This window comes from Lactuca saligna, chromosome 1, assembly GCF_052625555.1.
Source record: "Lactuca saligna cultivar CGN05327 chromosome 1, ASM5262555v1, whole genome shotgun sequence".
NCBI classification, from domain to species: Eukaryota; Viridiplantae; Streptophyta; class Magnoliopsida; order Asterales; family Asteraceae; genus Lactuca; species Lactuca saligna.
In genome coordinates, this window is record NC_136417.1 from 58524959 (window position 1) to 58540677 (window position 15719).

The window sequence follows — 15719 nt, forward strand, 5'->3', positions numbered from 1 at the left end:
GCCCAAAAACCCTTAAAAGAACAACTAGATGCCAAGACAAAGGACTTTAGAAAACTTCAAGAAGAATATAGTAACAAATGTGAAAACTATGACTACGTTAAGAGACAGCTTGCCAGCTTGACTGTCGAGCTTGACACATTGAAGAATAAATTTGAAAATGTTGATTTTAACCTTAAAAAGTTTGATGTGTTAAGTAAGAAAGTTGAGACTGTGATTAAAAAACAATTAAAATTTAAAGATAATCAAAATAAGGGTCTAGGGTATCATAGTGTTCCACCTCCCTTCAATGACAACTATACCCCACCCCTTGAAATCAATAAGGAAGAGACACCTTCTCAGTTTGGTCCGCCCCTGTTCCAGCTTCAGTTAAGACTGAACAATCAGGCCCAACTGAGAATATTGAGGTAAATGATACTAATGATGCTTCTACTTCATGTGCAGGTAAAGTAGTGGAAGATGAGGACAAGTATAACATAATTAATTATAGTTCTGTTAATTCTACTAATTGTCAAACCAATGTCTCCTTTAACTCTGAATATGTTGTTTCTGATTCAGTTACTTCTAATAAACATGCTATTGGTAAATACATGCCACCAAAACAAGCGACATAGACTGCTTGCTAAAAGTGTGCATGTGGGACAATTAGAAACAAGGCATGGCAACGCCACCAGGGGCAGGCAGAAACAACTCCTACGTAAAGAAACAAACATGTTTTCACTGTGGAATGCCTGGATACATTGCAAGAAATTGTCCAAATCGTGCATATGTTCCCTACTACGAACAAGGTTGGCAGAATGCGCCAAGAGGGAGATCTTTCAAAAGAAACCCTTCGAGGCCACATTCAAACAATGGTGACTGGAATACCAAGAATGGAAAGAATCAAACTCCCAAGGTCAAGAAGGGAATGCCAGCCAAGAAGCCAAATTCAAGAGATGGTCTAGTTAAACCAAAATCGGTTAGGTCAAAGTCATCTCGGCATTTGGTTTCGAGTTGTAAAGCAAGTGATAAGGCACCCGTCCGATCAAACAAGAAATGGGTTAAACCTGACTATAGATGGGTACCAAAGGTTCATACTCCCGAATCACCTAATGATTCTAACATTTCTTCATCTTTTGTGTGTGATAAACAGGATATGTCGTGGGAGAGAGTACCTTGCATAGATGATAAAGGTCAACCCAGTTTCAAAATGGATTGGGTTCCAAAGACCAACTAATCTCGCACTCTGTGTTGGAGCAGCTATGGAGGAATATCATCAGACTTTGGTTTGTTGATAGTGGCTGTTCCAAGCACCATGATAAGGGACATCTCTCAACTTTATAACATTCAGAACTTCAATCGAGAGTATGTATCCTTTGTGGGAAAGGAAGGAAGAAGAGGATCACAAATGGGGATTGTACTTAATGATGCCAAAATTTTTTGGATATGTTCCGAAATTGAGACACGAATAAGATTGAATGTGTTGCTGCATGTGTGTGTTGTTCTTAGATCATCTGGATGCAACTTCAATTTGTGAATTATGGTTTGCGTTTTCTCAATTCTCTTGAGTTTTTCTTAAAATGATTCGTTTTGAAGGCAAATTTTTAAAAGTTTTGGTTTAATTTTCTTTCTTCCCTATTCACAAATTTAGGGGGAGAAATCAAAATACAAAATACAAACAAAATTTATAATACAAAAATCCAAAAATATGTCTGTATGGTTTTTCATTTGTTGGTGATTATTTGGGAAGTGATATTAAGAAAGACTGATAACGAGCAGTTTAAACAAGTGTAAGTTACTAAAGCTGAATTGTCTAGACTATGTGCTTAATGTGCTAGTAGGCATAAAGGATTCAAAAGGACTAGACATAGCTGACAGTGAAAGGAATTGATAGTGTGGACTTAGATAGTTTCATTTAGACTGAAAATACAACTCTCTGGTAGATTGAGCGGTGACATAAACATGAGAACTTACGGGATACATTAAAGTCATATATATCTAGAACTATGGATCAACATATCCTCGATGTATGGACTCTTGTCCTTAATTCTGATACTGATAGGACAACTGAGGGTTCTGATAAAGTAGGTCTGTAGGAAATCATTTTCTTGCTTTTTATCTATCAGTCATATGTTTCCTCCTCTGCGTGATTGGAACATATCTGACCTGGAATGCAACATATACAACTTTATCTCTATGCATCTCCTTTTCTATGCAATTCTTTTTATTTGTTAGCCATATGATGTCCCCTTTGTGTGATCGGAAGATCTGACCTGGGACACAACATATGCACCCTACTATCTCTCTAACCCTCTATCTGTGTTAGTCATATGTTGTTCCCTCTGCGTGATTGGAAAACATCCGACCTGGGATACAACATATGCATTTCTATATCTATCTTCTCTCTAAATGATTGACTACTCACCTAAAGTAAGGAATTCTTTAGAATTTCTTGATTACCCGGTATGTCGGGAAGTGGGGAACGCGTTCTAGTACATATAAAATTGAACCATTTAAAAGGTTTTCTATAGATCTTGTTGTTGAATTTAAGTGAACAACAATATCCTTGGTCGTCGTCAGTTAAATGGTCTATTTATGAATATAGGTACAATGTCTTGTCACTTTTAATCGGTCAAACTTATCAGTATCCTTTGTGTTTAAGTGGATCACAATACCAGTGATTGACCAGAGCTAGACATGCAGGTGTGTGCTGATAAACGATATCGAACTGCTTAACAACTTTGATCCCAAAAGTCTTTGTTTTTTTAAATTTGTTCATAGTTTTCCTCTATGCACAAATTTAGGGTGAGAATTAAAAAAAATCAAACAAAAATAATAAAATTAAAATATACAAAAATATTTTTTTATTTTTTTTTTCAGAAAAAATTTGAAAATTCCAAAAATATTGTTTTTGAGTATTTTACTTTTATTTTTATTTCTTAGTTATTTCTTTTACGTGCTAAGTTTGTTTTTAGTTTTTGTTTTTATCTCAAAGTTTTGTTTGCCTTAAAGTGAGAACTTAAAGAAAGAAGAGACTCAAGGAGAATTCAAAGGAAGAAGAGACTCAAGGAGGCTGTATTTTCACACAGATACTACAAGAAGTCTCCATCTGAGCCAAGGCTGGGTCCTTGAACAACTATGGTGAGCACGGTTTTTATAACTCTGTGATACACAAGGACTTTTTAGTCATGATTACTTTTTAAGGCCCAACGGTGATCATTGAAGAACGTTCATTCGAAGGAACATGAAGTGAAGATTATTCTTTCAACATACAATCTTTCAACCCCAGAAGCAAGGTGAATTTGTACTTAAAGATTATGTGATGAATTGCATTGAAGCCTCCTCAATCAATTTTCTGCTATCTTTGAACCTGATGAAGTGATCGAGAAGAATCGGTCTCTCTGTTATTCTCTCCGAATATTTTCAAGCTGAAGGTGCTGATTTTTCAAGAATCTTTACAAGAAGCCTCCTCACCCAATGTGCGTTCAGAGTCAAATTTTTGAAGAAAAGCCCAACTGTTCAAGATGAAGTCATTCATATTGAATATTCATATGTTCATCTTGAAGTTGTGAAGAAATCGAAGATAAACGTTGAAGCCAAGCTCAAAGCAAAGATTGAAAAGAAAAGAAAGCTACAAACCCAGTGGGAGTTTGTTGGGTCACAAGAAAAGTAAGCTATAAACCAAGGGGGAGATTGTTAGGTATAAATTGATGGTTTATACTTCGCTTTTTCTAGGCATTTATAGTTTTCAGTCTAGGGTCGAATACAGTCTTGGGTTTTGTTGTATTTTGGACCGAAATCACATGTGATTTTGGTCTAGCTACTGGGTTTTGGGTTTGGGTTTGGGTTTTGTCCATACATATATATAGTTTCAAAAAGGGCATCTAAAGGAGTGTCTAAGGAGTAGAAAATGTGAAAGGGGTTGCCATTGTTATACATGGTGTTCTAGAGAGAGAAACAAGGAGAGAACTTGTGAGTGTGTGTGAATCCTGTGTACCGGATCATCATTCAATATCATTATGTGTATTGAAGATTGAAGATTCATCATCATCATCATCTTCTTCTTCTTCTTCTTCTTCTCCATTCTTTCTTGCATCGTCCACTTGATTGGGATTTCGCACCATCAAGTGGATCGGATTGATACATCAAAGCGATTTAGGGACTTACAAACTTTAACTCCTTTACCCCACCTCCCTCATCACCCTATCACGTCCAGAGAGAAACCCTAGTGAGCTATCCCATATTTTGAGTGTGTGAAGCCAAAAGTGTGCATTATTGGAGGAAGCTTGAAGAATGAAGAGCTTGGAACAGGAAGGAGTATTTAGATCCAACATTCATACAGTTGTAGCTTCTATTTGGAGGTAAAAGGTCCTTAACTTGGCTTGCCCTTTCTAAGATCTCTTATTGTGTTAGTTTTTATGGGTATTTTGGTGCAAAATGAGGACCATTTTTGGGTTGAGCTTGTCTAGGGGGAGTAGTTGCAGATCTGAACTCCTCTAAGCCCTCATGTACATAAAGTCTCAAGCTTTATGAAGCTTTGACCCATCTTCATGTCGTAAGCCCTTTTTGAGCTTACTTTTTGGTGGTTTAGCCTTGTAAGGCATTGCATGATCGTAAAGTTAGCAACTTTACATGGTAACTTCATCCTAGGAAGTTGGATCTGGAGTTTAGAGCATTTGAATCGAATAGAATGAGTTTATGGTGTAATAGTTAAAGAACTCGATGAGTTGGGCATCCAACTCAACAATTTGAGTTGAGGCTTCCCGTTTTTGGAGTCACGGTAAACTCGACGAGTTTGTGGAGCAACTCGATGAGTGCATAGGGGTTTCCCCGATCTTCTGGACATTGCATGGACTCAATGATTTAGCTAGAAACTCAGCGAGTTGACTTGGGTTTTCGGGATTCACTGAGTACTGAGGAACTCGACGAGTTCATGAGTTGCACTCAACGAGTTAGGTTAGCTTTGACCATTGACTTCTGTTGACTTTAGGGTTTCAGTCAAGCTGTAGATTTTGCAAGCCATGGAGGAGTTGAGTCTAGACCAGCAGTTCGAGTGTGGGATATATATATATATATATATATTGCTTTACTCGGCGAGGTGAGTCTTCTCACTATACTTACCTGAGTGGTAATACTGTGTGACCGGAGGGTTTTATATGAGTTATCCATCGGAGGGTCCTATGTGCTTATATTGAGTTATGTGATATTATGCATTTTGTCTTTGTGATATATGATATATTAATCTATGCCTTACTGAGTTAGGACCGGAGAGTCCATCCGAGTTGTGAGACCGGAGGGTCTTCACTGAGATAAAGGACTGGAGGGTCCAAACCGAGTTGTGAGACCAGAGGGTCTTCACTGATATACAAGACTAGAGGGTCCAACCCAAGCTATGAGACTGGAGGGTCTTCACTGAGATACATGACCAGAGGGTCCACACCGAGCCGTGAGACCGGAGGGTCCTCATTGAGACGCATGACCGTAGGGTCCATGCCGAGCTATAGCCATGTGAGGCTTATTATTTATGTATGTGGTATTTTAGGGAACTCACTAAACTTCATGCTTACCATGTTATGTGGGATGTGTTTCAGGTACTTTTTAGGATCGTGGGAAGGCGCTGACATGATTGTACACACCAGCTTGAGATTATGTTTTAAGGATCCTGGGATATTATCAAACATTTTGTTTTCTTGTGTTTTAAACAACTTATACATTTGTGATTTGAGAAATGTGAGATTGTGTTTTCATGTGGTTTTTAAAAATGAAAATTTTGTTTGAAAATTTAGAGCGTTACACCTTTAATGACATGTGGACGATGACACACACTAATTTACGATACGCATTTTTTGTGTGTCCTAAAAATAATGTCAGCTTTCCAAAGTTTGAAGGATAGAGGACACACATTTGTGTGTTCCCTAAATGTGCGTTTCTTATCACAAAATTACAAGGACTATTTCTAGGGCTTTTTTGAAGAACAATAAAAAAAAACCTCATCATTCAAGATTATTTTCCATTTCTCCATGGTTTTCTATTTCTCCTAGTTCAAAACACGATTTAGGATTTGAATTAAGGCAAAAGGGTGGACAATTTCAAGGGCCAACTTTTCATCAGTAGACTCACAATATTTGTGTTACAGATTCTCTCTCATTTTCACATCCAATTCAACATTTTGGCGATTTTAATCATCGCAAAATTTAAATTTACCAGATGAGTTGATTTTGGAGATCTTCTGCAACTTCGATTTGATGTCGATCAGGGATGAATGATCTCTCTTCTGTTGGCATTGGTTGATGCTCGATCCCTTCAGCAGCGACACGATATGGATCGGTGTCTCAAGTAGCCCTAAGGTACTCATTGACCATCTATCTCTCTCTTTCACACACACACACACACACTCTCTCTCTCTCTCTCTATCTATCTATCTCTCTATCATTGTTTTCCTAATTTCACCAATGTTTACATCTCTCCCTATTGATTTCATGAGTTCTATTTCCCCACATCTTTCTATAGAACAAAGTAAGAAACGGATCCATGTTATAAAAATAAAGTATTAAACTCATTTTATTTGATCTGAGTATAATGGAGATCAAATATGGTTCATCAATTGAGTTCAAGAGACACGTCTTAATTCATAATAACAATAAAATTTTTCACACCCACCAACTCTTTGATGTAATTCCTCAATTAAAAAATTATTTTCCTTTTAACAAATGATCACTTGATTCTCAATCGAATCAACTGAAGTTCGCCTGCAGTGACTCCAGGCCATGAGGCAAAGCTTAATGTTTGCAATGGGGGATTAGTTGGTGCGCGAAAGCTGGCCCGGAAACCCTCGTTAGGGAAGTTCCCTTTCCAAAAAAAAAAAAAAAAAAAAAAACCGAAGTTGCTTTATGAAATGATAAATTGTCATGCTAAATCAGAAAGGAAGCATATTATTACCATATTTTAGATTCTTGAACTCTATATCGACATGAGTCATGAGATATCTTCATCAATGATGTTTCTAGGTCAACATCTTTTTTCATATGAATTATGTATAAGCATTTTAACCACCTCTAAAAAAATTATATAACAAACTCATCAAATATTGTTTTATTTTTTTGCAGTTATTGACAAATTAAGAATGATCATTTTACATCCAGGCAGATCATGTGTTCTGAAGCACGTTGCTGATGAAAATGGTATCTAGTTATCTATACTAATTTCTCACAAATAATATAAAAGAACACAAGGTTATAGAATATATGGTTTCTAGAGAGGGAAAGCGTGACACTTTTTTTGATAATTTCTAGAAATTAGTTAAAAAAAGTAAAAACTTTATTTTCTTTTTTGTGATTGTCCAGTGAAATTGCTATATTCCCTAATATATGTTAGAAGTACTGGATGAGATGAGGGGCATGAAGGTTCAGAGATATTTTCATTAATTATTCAAGTCAACTAAACCACATATTTGATTTCTTTCAAGAACTTACATGATGACTCGGTTATGGAAAGAAATCCTTTAGATGGTGTTCTTAAGTTGATGAGGGGCATGAAGACTCTTTTTCATTTCTCTTCAATGTTCGATATGTTTGATGCTACTTTAGAGATTAAAGCAGTTTTTCATTTTTGGTTTTTTTATTATCATTTTTGTCTCATTTTTTATATAATTATAACAGGTGGTGATATCAACAAAAAGTCCAAAGTATGATAAGAAATATGTTTTGGGAAGGAGAAGAAAATTCTACATTTTTATTAAAAACAAAACTAGCTATTAATGAATAACTGCAACATTATCCATCATATGTAGGACGCAATTTTAGCTTTGAATGATGAAGTTATAGATTCTGATCAAGTAGAAAATTGTCTCAAATTCTGTCCCACCAAGGTATCATGTATACATCACATTAGTGGTTATTCAAATGTATGAAATGTATTTATTTTGAGAAGTGGTTCACTTTTCAATATTAACCAAAATTAGTGGAATTTGTTAAACTTGATCAACAAGGTTTAGGTTTGTGATAAGAACAAACCAACAGGGGACAAAAACAGGAGGAAAGATAACAGTGAATAAGAATCGGGCTAGTGATTATAGCTTGTTCACTAAGGCATATTTAAGATAATCAAACTAAAATCACAGCAAGAATAGGAACATAGCAACAGGTACAAACATGATACAGAGGAACAGGGGAAGAACACAACATGGGAAAAATATCTTTTGTAAATTTTCCTTAATTATTACGCTTTTATTAATACATAGAAATACAAACTTCATAAAAATACTAATAGATAACCACCCTATATATACTAAACAAATTAGACTCCTAAACTAACTAAAAAACATTTAAAAAGAAAGAATTCTGAAAATACCCTTAAGACTAATTTTATCCCAGATTTCTAGATTATTCCATGAAATACATAAGTAATTTTGTTTTTCTTTTCTACCATTGCAGGGTGTTGTAAGTATGGTGATGCAAGTCTACGACAAGGAGTTTTCTGCAATGGGTGGTTACCTTACTGATTCAAGTGGGGTATGTAATATGTTACATTTATATAAGTTTTTCATATTTAATTTTTAGAGTTCTCATATGTATCCCGCTTATATTTCATAGATTAGAACCATATGTTTTTTTTGTATATACAAACACCTGACTTTCAGGTCTTTTTAGAGAGTTGATCAGTTTATTCAATCAGTTATAGAGCATGTGGCTCCATTAGTAAATAAGGTATCTCATGGTAGTTTCTCTGATTTGGGCGATGTGTTGTCAACATTGGAGTTAATAGCATGTAATAGGGTATGTACTTTTTGTTGGATTAGGTGTCGAATCTCATAACTATAATTGCTATGTACTTGAATTGATAGTAACATAGTCCTTTTGGGTTGCCCTCAAACCTAACAATTGGACAAGGAAATTATGAAAGGAGAGAAATTAATTTATTATAAGATTAATAAATTAATATAAATGATTTATTATGTGCTATGAAAATGATATATTAATTAGAAATCATTATATTTAATTAATAGTTAACGAGATGTTAATTGGAATTAATTTTGGGGTTAATTGTATTAATTATAAAGTACATGGACTAGTTTGTAATTGTTAAATAGTTGGAAGGAACATTCCAGAACCTCCTTGGAGGAGGTGGACGAAATTCTTAGGGGAAACCCTAATGATTTAGCCCAATCGCCTTGGATAAGGCTTCTGGATTAGCTTGGGCCTTAAGCAAAGGAACATTAGGGTTATTCCTTAAACCCTAGCTACCTCAACTATTTAAGAAGCCTCTTAGCTCCAAAATTTCGACCACCAATCCTTCTTGAATAAACCCTAGGCCAAAATTGCATACTCCTCCTCCTCCTTCTTATTCTTCTTCTTCTTCTTCTTCTTCTTCTTCTTCTTCTCTCTCTCTCTCTCTATCTCTATATATATATATATATATATATATATATATATATATATATATATATATATATATATATAGTTTCCTTCTTGCTAGCTCTTAGGTGTGATTTCATTAGAGGCGTTATAATTGTGGTGCTAGGCTTCCAAGAAGATCAAGATCAAAAAGGATTATCAATTGTTTACTTTAACAATTCAAAGGTATGTGATTCTAAACCTTAATTTGTCATTTTCGAAAATAGCCTCTTCCCTTAGGGTTCTTGTTTTGCAATTCAAAGTTATATGTTCAATAGTCAAAACATAGATCCACAGTAGGTTGTATGTGAATTTAGTTTTTTCTAGTTTATTTGTTTTACAGAAAACCCATCACTTTTATCTTTTTCCTTTAAATAATTTATCTCAATTAATTTTATATTAACATTTTTTTGTGACACATGCAAGTGGGTTTGGGTTTTCTTTCTTTATTCTATTTTTATTTTAGAACTAACTCACACGTAAACATTTATGCAGGTAGTGGAAAAAAGTTTTGGTTGGAGCTATAACGAGAGAAATGTGTAACGCCCGCAAATCCGGGCTAGTCAAATTAGAGACAATAGGAGTCGAAAACGACTTTTCGACAAAAGATTATTTAGAATAAATAATCTTAACCAAGTTGTGGAATATGTCTCAAAGTTTCCGTACATATAAAGAATGCCGAAATCCGAGCTATAACGAAGAAGTTATGGTCCGTCGAAGTTTCGCGACAAAACCGGTACGATGCCGGAAAGCGTAAATAGTGAATTTACGATAGAGCGAGATTTAGCCTTAGCAATCTAAACAAAAGTCGTATAATATGTTAAACTAAGAACATCGATAAAAAGAACGCCCAAATCTGACTTCGTATGAAGAAGTTATGATTTTTCGAAGTTTCGGACTAGCAGTGTACAACCCGAAATTCGAATATTAGATCGAGCGGGTTTTAGCCGACACGACCCGAACGAGAATCGAAGATCTTGTTGAGAGTAGCGTAACAAGAAAAAGATGGGCGAAAACGGATGTCGGATGAAGAAGTTATGAGGATTTAACGGACCAATCGTGTCCCGGCCCGTTAATAATATAAAATTTAAAATCAAGCCAAAATTAGCCGACGAGGTCTAAACGAAAGTTGTAGAGTAGGTTCCCACCTTCGCGTGGATATAAAGAACGTCAAAAACGGAGCTCGTATGCGAAAGTTACGAATTTTTAAAGTTGAAGCATGAAAATGCGAAGTCTGTGCGAGATTGATGACGTGGCGCAATCTCAGCCGTCGCTTGCGGCCCACGGTCTCGCTCGGATAAGCGACACGTCGCTCCTCGCTACGCCCAACGTTCGGTTTCGTGCGCGCCGCGTCCGCTCGCTCTCGGTCCAGAAGGCGCCACGACGACTCGCCTGACGCCCCGCGTACGAGGGTCGGTACGCCCCGCGTACCCTCGCTTCCCATCAACCGGTGTGCGAAACAGCTGGCTGCGAGCTGGCGTCCTCATCCGCGAAGAACGCGCCGCGTAGCCGAGGATTACGCCCCGCGTAAGACCGAGGCTCGCAGGCTATAAATAGGGGCGAAGGTCTCCGGATTTTTCACACCATTTCTCATTCTCTCTCTAAAATCTTTCTCTCTCTAAGGTTTTGAAGCCTCCCTATGGTCTAGGTGAACCCCTAGCACCCTAAGGAAGCCCCGAGGCTCCCGGAGTCCCGAGAAAAAGGAGTTTTTCGGTTTCGAAACGCTGCTCCAATTAAGTTCCGGTTTTCGATAAAATTCGCTGTAAGTATGCTACGCTTACGCAATTTTTAATATAGCTTCCAAATAATTATAGGAATGTTATTAGGTCCTTAAAATAATTATTTGGGCTATTATTATGAGTTATAATGAGCATTATTAACGCTTAATAATAGTCAAACTGATTAATGAGTCGCGGTTATCGTTAAACTAAACCCTAGTTGTATCGGTACTAGGTTTTATCGAAGGAACATCGTTTTGAGAGTATCGAAGCGCTGTCCGAGTGTTGAGTCACCACCTAATCAGGTGAGTGCATGGTCCCTTTCATCTTACACATAGATATGAAGTATTTTAATATAAATTACGTGCTATGTGTACATATTGTCTGAATACTTGTTGTCTATGCTGGATGAATGATTTATACATGTTTTAAATGATTTAAACTGTATATTTATTTTATATCTACAAATATGTTGGGATAAAACATGGGTAGATGAAATAGTTGGTGAGTGATGAAATAAAATAATGAGAGATAGGTGATGATAGGAAGGTGATGATAGATAGGTGATTATGAATCGGTGATGTAGGATACTAAAACCTTGTCCGACAATTTGGAGATGTAGTCATCTACCAGAGTATAGATGGCGACCGCAGACTATTAGTAACCCGTAGGTGATGAATTACGAGTCCAGGCGATGTTGTGGCTACGTATTCATGCGATGATAGTCTAACCCTTATTATGAATTACGAGTCCAGGCGATTTTGTGGCTACGTATTCATGCGATGATAGTCTAACCCATATTATGAATTACGAGTCCAGGCGATGTTGTGGCTACGTATTCATGAGATGATAGACTAACCCTTATCATGATTTACAAGTCCAGGTGATGTTTTGGCTGTGTAATCATGCGATGATACCCTAAATCTTGCTAGACACATATAGAGGGAGTAATCCCCGGAATAGTATTGTCTATGCAATGTAGGAGATGATCCTTAGGTAAAGTTCGTAGGAACAATCATATAAGGAAATACGATGTAAGGAGATGAGAAGTAAATATGATATAGGAGATGACCCTTGAGATAATATCTTTAGGGAAGACTAAAAGAAGATAATGGGGATGGGTAATTGGGTTGATTGTTTGATTGTTTAAACATAATAACTATATTATTGTGGGTTGAAAACCCTATGTACTCACCAGGTTTCCCAACCTGACCCACTCAGTTTATGTATATTACAGGTGACGAAATGAAGTGACTTTACACTGAGAGATTTAAAGAGATATAGATCACTAGTGTAAATCATTGTAAGTTCTGTTTATGCTTATGTTTCGGTATTAACGATGACATCCCAAACGTTTAAAAATGAAATAAATACGTTTCCTCGAAAATGTTTTAATAACGTATTTACCATGTTTTTCTGGGAACAAATTCCGCAACCTTTTTATAAAATGAAGTACTCTGATTTTCATAAAGCATAAACAAAATCGGTCTTTTCTGGCCGTGATTTTGGGGATGTCACAGTTGGTATCAGAGCATTAGTTTAAGCGAACTAGGAATATGGATTTATTTCTAGACTTAAACTTAGAATGCTAGGCGATGATTGTGAGGTGTGAGCACTAGCTTATTTTAGGAATGATGCCTAAATTGCTTTTATGTGCTAAATGATTAGTTATGCTATAGTTTGATCGGATCTATGGTCTATTGCCGACCGGATCTGGAAACCTTATGTGTTTAGGATTCTAAACGTACGACTACGATATTAGAACTAGCATATAAACGTTTCGGAGTGATAAGGATGATTTAACCGTCAATCCTAAGTAAAGATCTAGATTCACCTTATTCGGTGTATAGATCAAGATGGCAAGAACCCGCAGCGGGAACGCGAATGCAAATAGGAATAGAAACCGACCCCCAGTGATTGAGCAAATACCGGTGATGGAGGCCGCTGCTGAGCCAGCCTCGATGGCTGGAGTGCAAGCGATGATCCAAGCGATGTTGGATCGTCAAATGGAGGAAACTAGGCGTTTGATCCAGCAAAATCGAGAGGAAGCAACCGTTCAGATCGAACAGCCCGAGTTGAACGAAGGGCAGACTGAGGAGGGAAACTGCAGTGGGACTGTTGGTCAACCCAACCCACCAATAGTTAGGCAAAACCATCAGGATGGAGGAAATGATGGACGTGGATGCAAATACAAGGATTTCATGGCATCCAAACCACCGAGTCTATCTGGAAGCCCGACGCCGGTGGAAGTCATAAACTGGATCTCCGAGATGGAGACGATGTTTGAGAGTTGTGAGTGTAGCAACAGGCAAAAGACCGCTCTCGCGGTTCCTCTGTTGAAATCTGGAGTACTAAGCTGGTGGAAGCTACTAGCTGATTCAATGCCCAAAGGAGAAGCGAGCAAAATGTCATGGGAGGATTTTCTGGTACAGCTAAAAATGCAGTACTGCTCTGAACAGGATCTTTTGGAAATCAACAACGAGTTTCAGAATCTAAAGAAGGGAAAGATGAGCGTCATCGAGTATGCTGCAAGTTTTACGGAGAAAATGAAGCTTGTTCCGTATCTAGTTCCAACTGAACTCTCCAAGGTCAATAAGTTTGCCCACGGACTACCAGCAGACTTTGGTCCAATGGTCAAACAAGCAACCACTTTGAAAGCCGCCATCTGGGCAGCCAAGAATGTCGAGACCCAAATAAGAGAAAAGGGTCTGGAGAAAGTTGAAGTTGGTGAGAAGAGGAAGTTGGAAGGATCCTCAAGACCTGATAATAAGGGAAAGTTCTCGAAGTCTAACCTGGACGACCGAAGGAATGAAGCTAAGTGGTGTGAGAAGTGCAAGAAGAAGCACTTTGGAAGATGTGATGGAGAAGTGACATGCTATAAGTGTGGTAGGACCGGTCACTATTCCAGAGATTGTACATTCTACAACAAGAAGTGCTACGAATGTGGAAATAATGGGCATATTTCAAAGAACTGCCCAAAGAAAAATAAAGCAGCAAGACCAGAAATGCCACCAAGGCCAAGGGCATTTCACATGATCCTCGACGAAGAAGAAAACCGTGCGAGGAATCAAGGATGAGGACTTCTTAACCGAAGAACGGATGATGCAGTAGCCATAGTTTCGTATGATGTAGCCTAGTAGAGGCATAGTCTAGGGTGAACTTGAACACCTATGTAATAGTTTCAAGAAATAATAAAATCTTTGCTTTGTTATCTGGTGTGTGAAATTGTTGTGTGATTTGCTTCATAGTGACTTGGGAAAAAAAACTGCGAGACAATACTTGGAGCGAGTATGAGTAGGTGTGAATGGTAGTAGAGGCCTATACTACCGGAAGCACAGGACTCACGCTTGGATCAGGGAAAGTCACAAGGTTACCAAGAAACTAGTAATTGATTTCGATTTATTCAAGTGTGTTGTTGCCATTGTTTCGGTAATGACTAAGACAATTGTTGATATTCCGACCCTAGCGGTCATATCAAATTGAGTCCGACTACGATGAGTATGTTACGTGATTCAGAGAATCAAGTTTGATGTAGCGTCCGACTTAAACCAAACGATTGATAGGAGTATCGCGCTCGTTGTTAAAGAAGTTGGTAGCTAGAAATGCCTAATGTTAAAGTGTGATTATATCACATTAGAACATGAAGGAAGGCATAGTCTGTTTTAGAATTTAACTCTAAGAGACCTAAGTCTAAAAATGCGACACATGATGATAGATCATAATTTGGAGTCTAACCTGGGGTAGAGAGCAAATGCACGATCAAGTACTGCTTGCAGTCAACGAGTCTAGGAGATAGACTTGAAGGAATGTAGAAGTTATAATTATTACCTAGGATGAAGAGATAACGTATGGAGTCATTATACGACCCTGTTTCGTTGATGATTCCGGGGCGTAATCATCCTAAGGGGGAGATAATTGTAACGCCCGCAAATCCGGGCTAGTCAAATTAGAGACAATAGGAGTCGAAAACGACTTTTCAACAAAAGATTATTTAGAATAAATAATCTTAACCAAGTTGTGGAATATGTCTCAAGGTTTCCGTACATATAAAGAATGCCGAAATCCGAGCTATAACGAAGAAGTTATGGTCCGTCGAAGTTTCGCGACAAAACCGGTACGATGCCGGAAAGCGTAAATAGTGAATTTACGATAGAGCGAGATTTAGCCTTAGCAATATAAACAAAAGTCGTAGAATATGTTAAACTAAGAACATCGATAAAAAGAACGCCCAAATCTGACTTCGTATGAAGAAGTTATGATTTTTCGAAGTTTCGGACTAGCAGTGTACAACCCGAAATTCGAATATTAGATCGAGCGGGTTTTAGCCGACACGAACCGAACGAGAATTGACGATCTTGTTGAGAGTAGCGTAACAAGAAAAAGATGGGCGAAAATGGATGTCGGATGAAGAAGTTATGAGGATTTAACGGACCAATCGTGTCCCGGCCCGTTAATAATATAAAATTTAAAATCGAGCCAAAATTAGCCAACGAGGTCTAAACGAATGTTGTAGAGTAGGTTCCCACCTTCGCGTGGATATAAAGAACGTCAAAAACGGAGCTCGTATGCGAAAGTTACGAATTTTTAAAGTTGAAGCATGAAAATGCGAAGTCTGTGCGAGATTGATGACGTG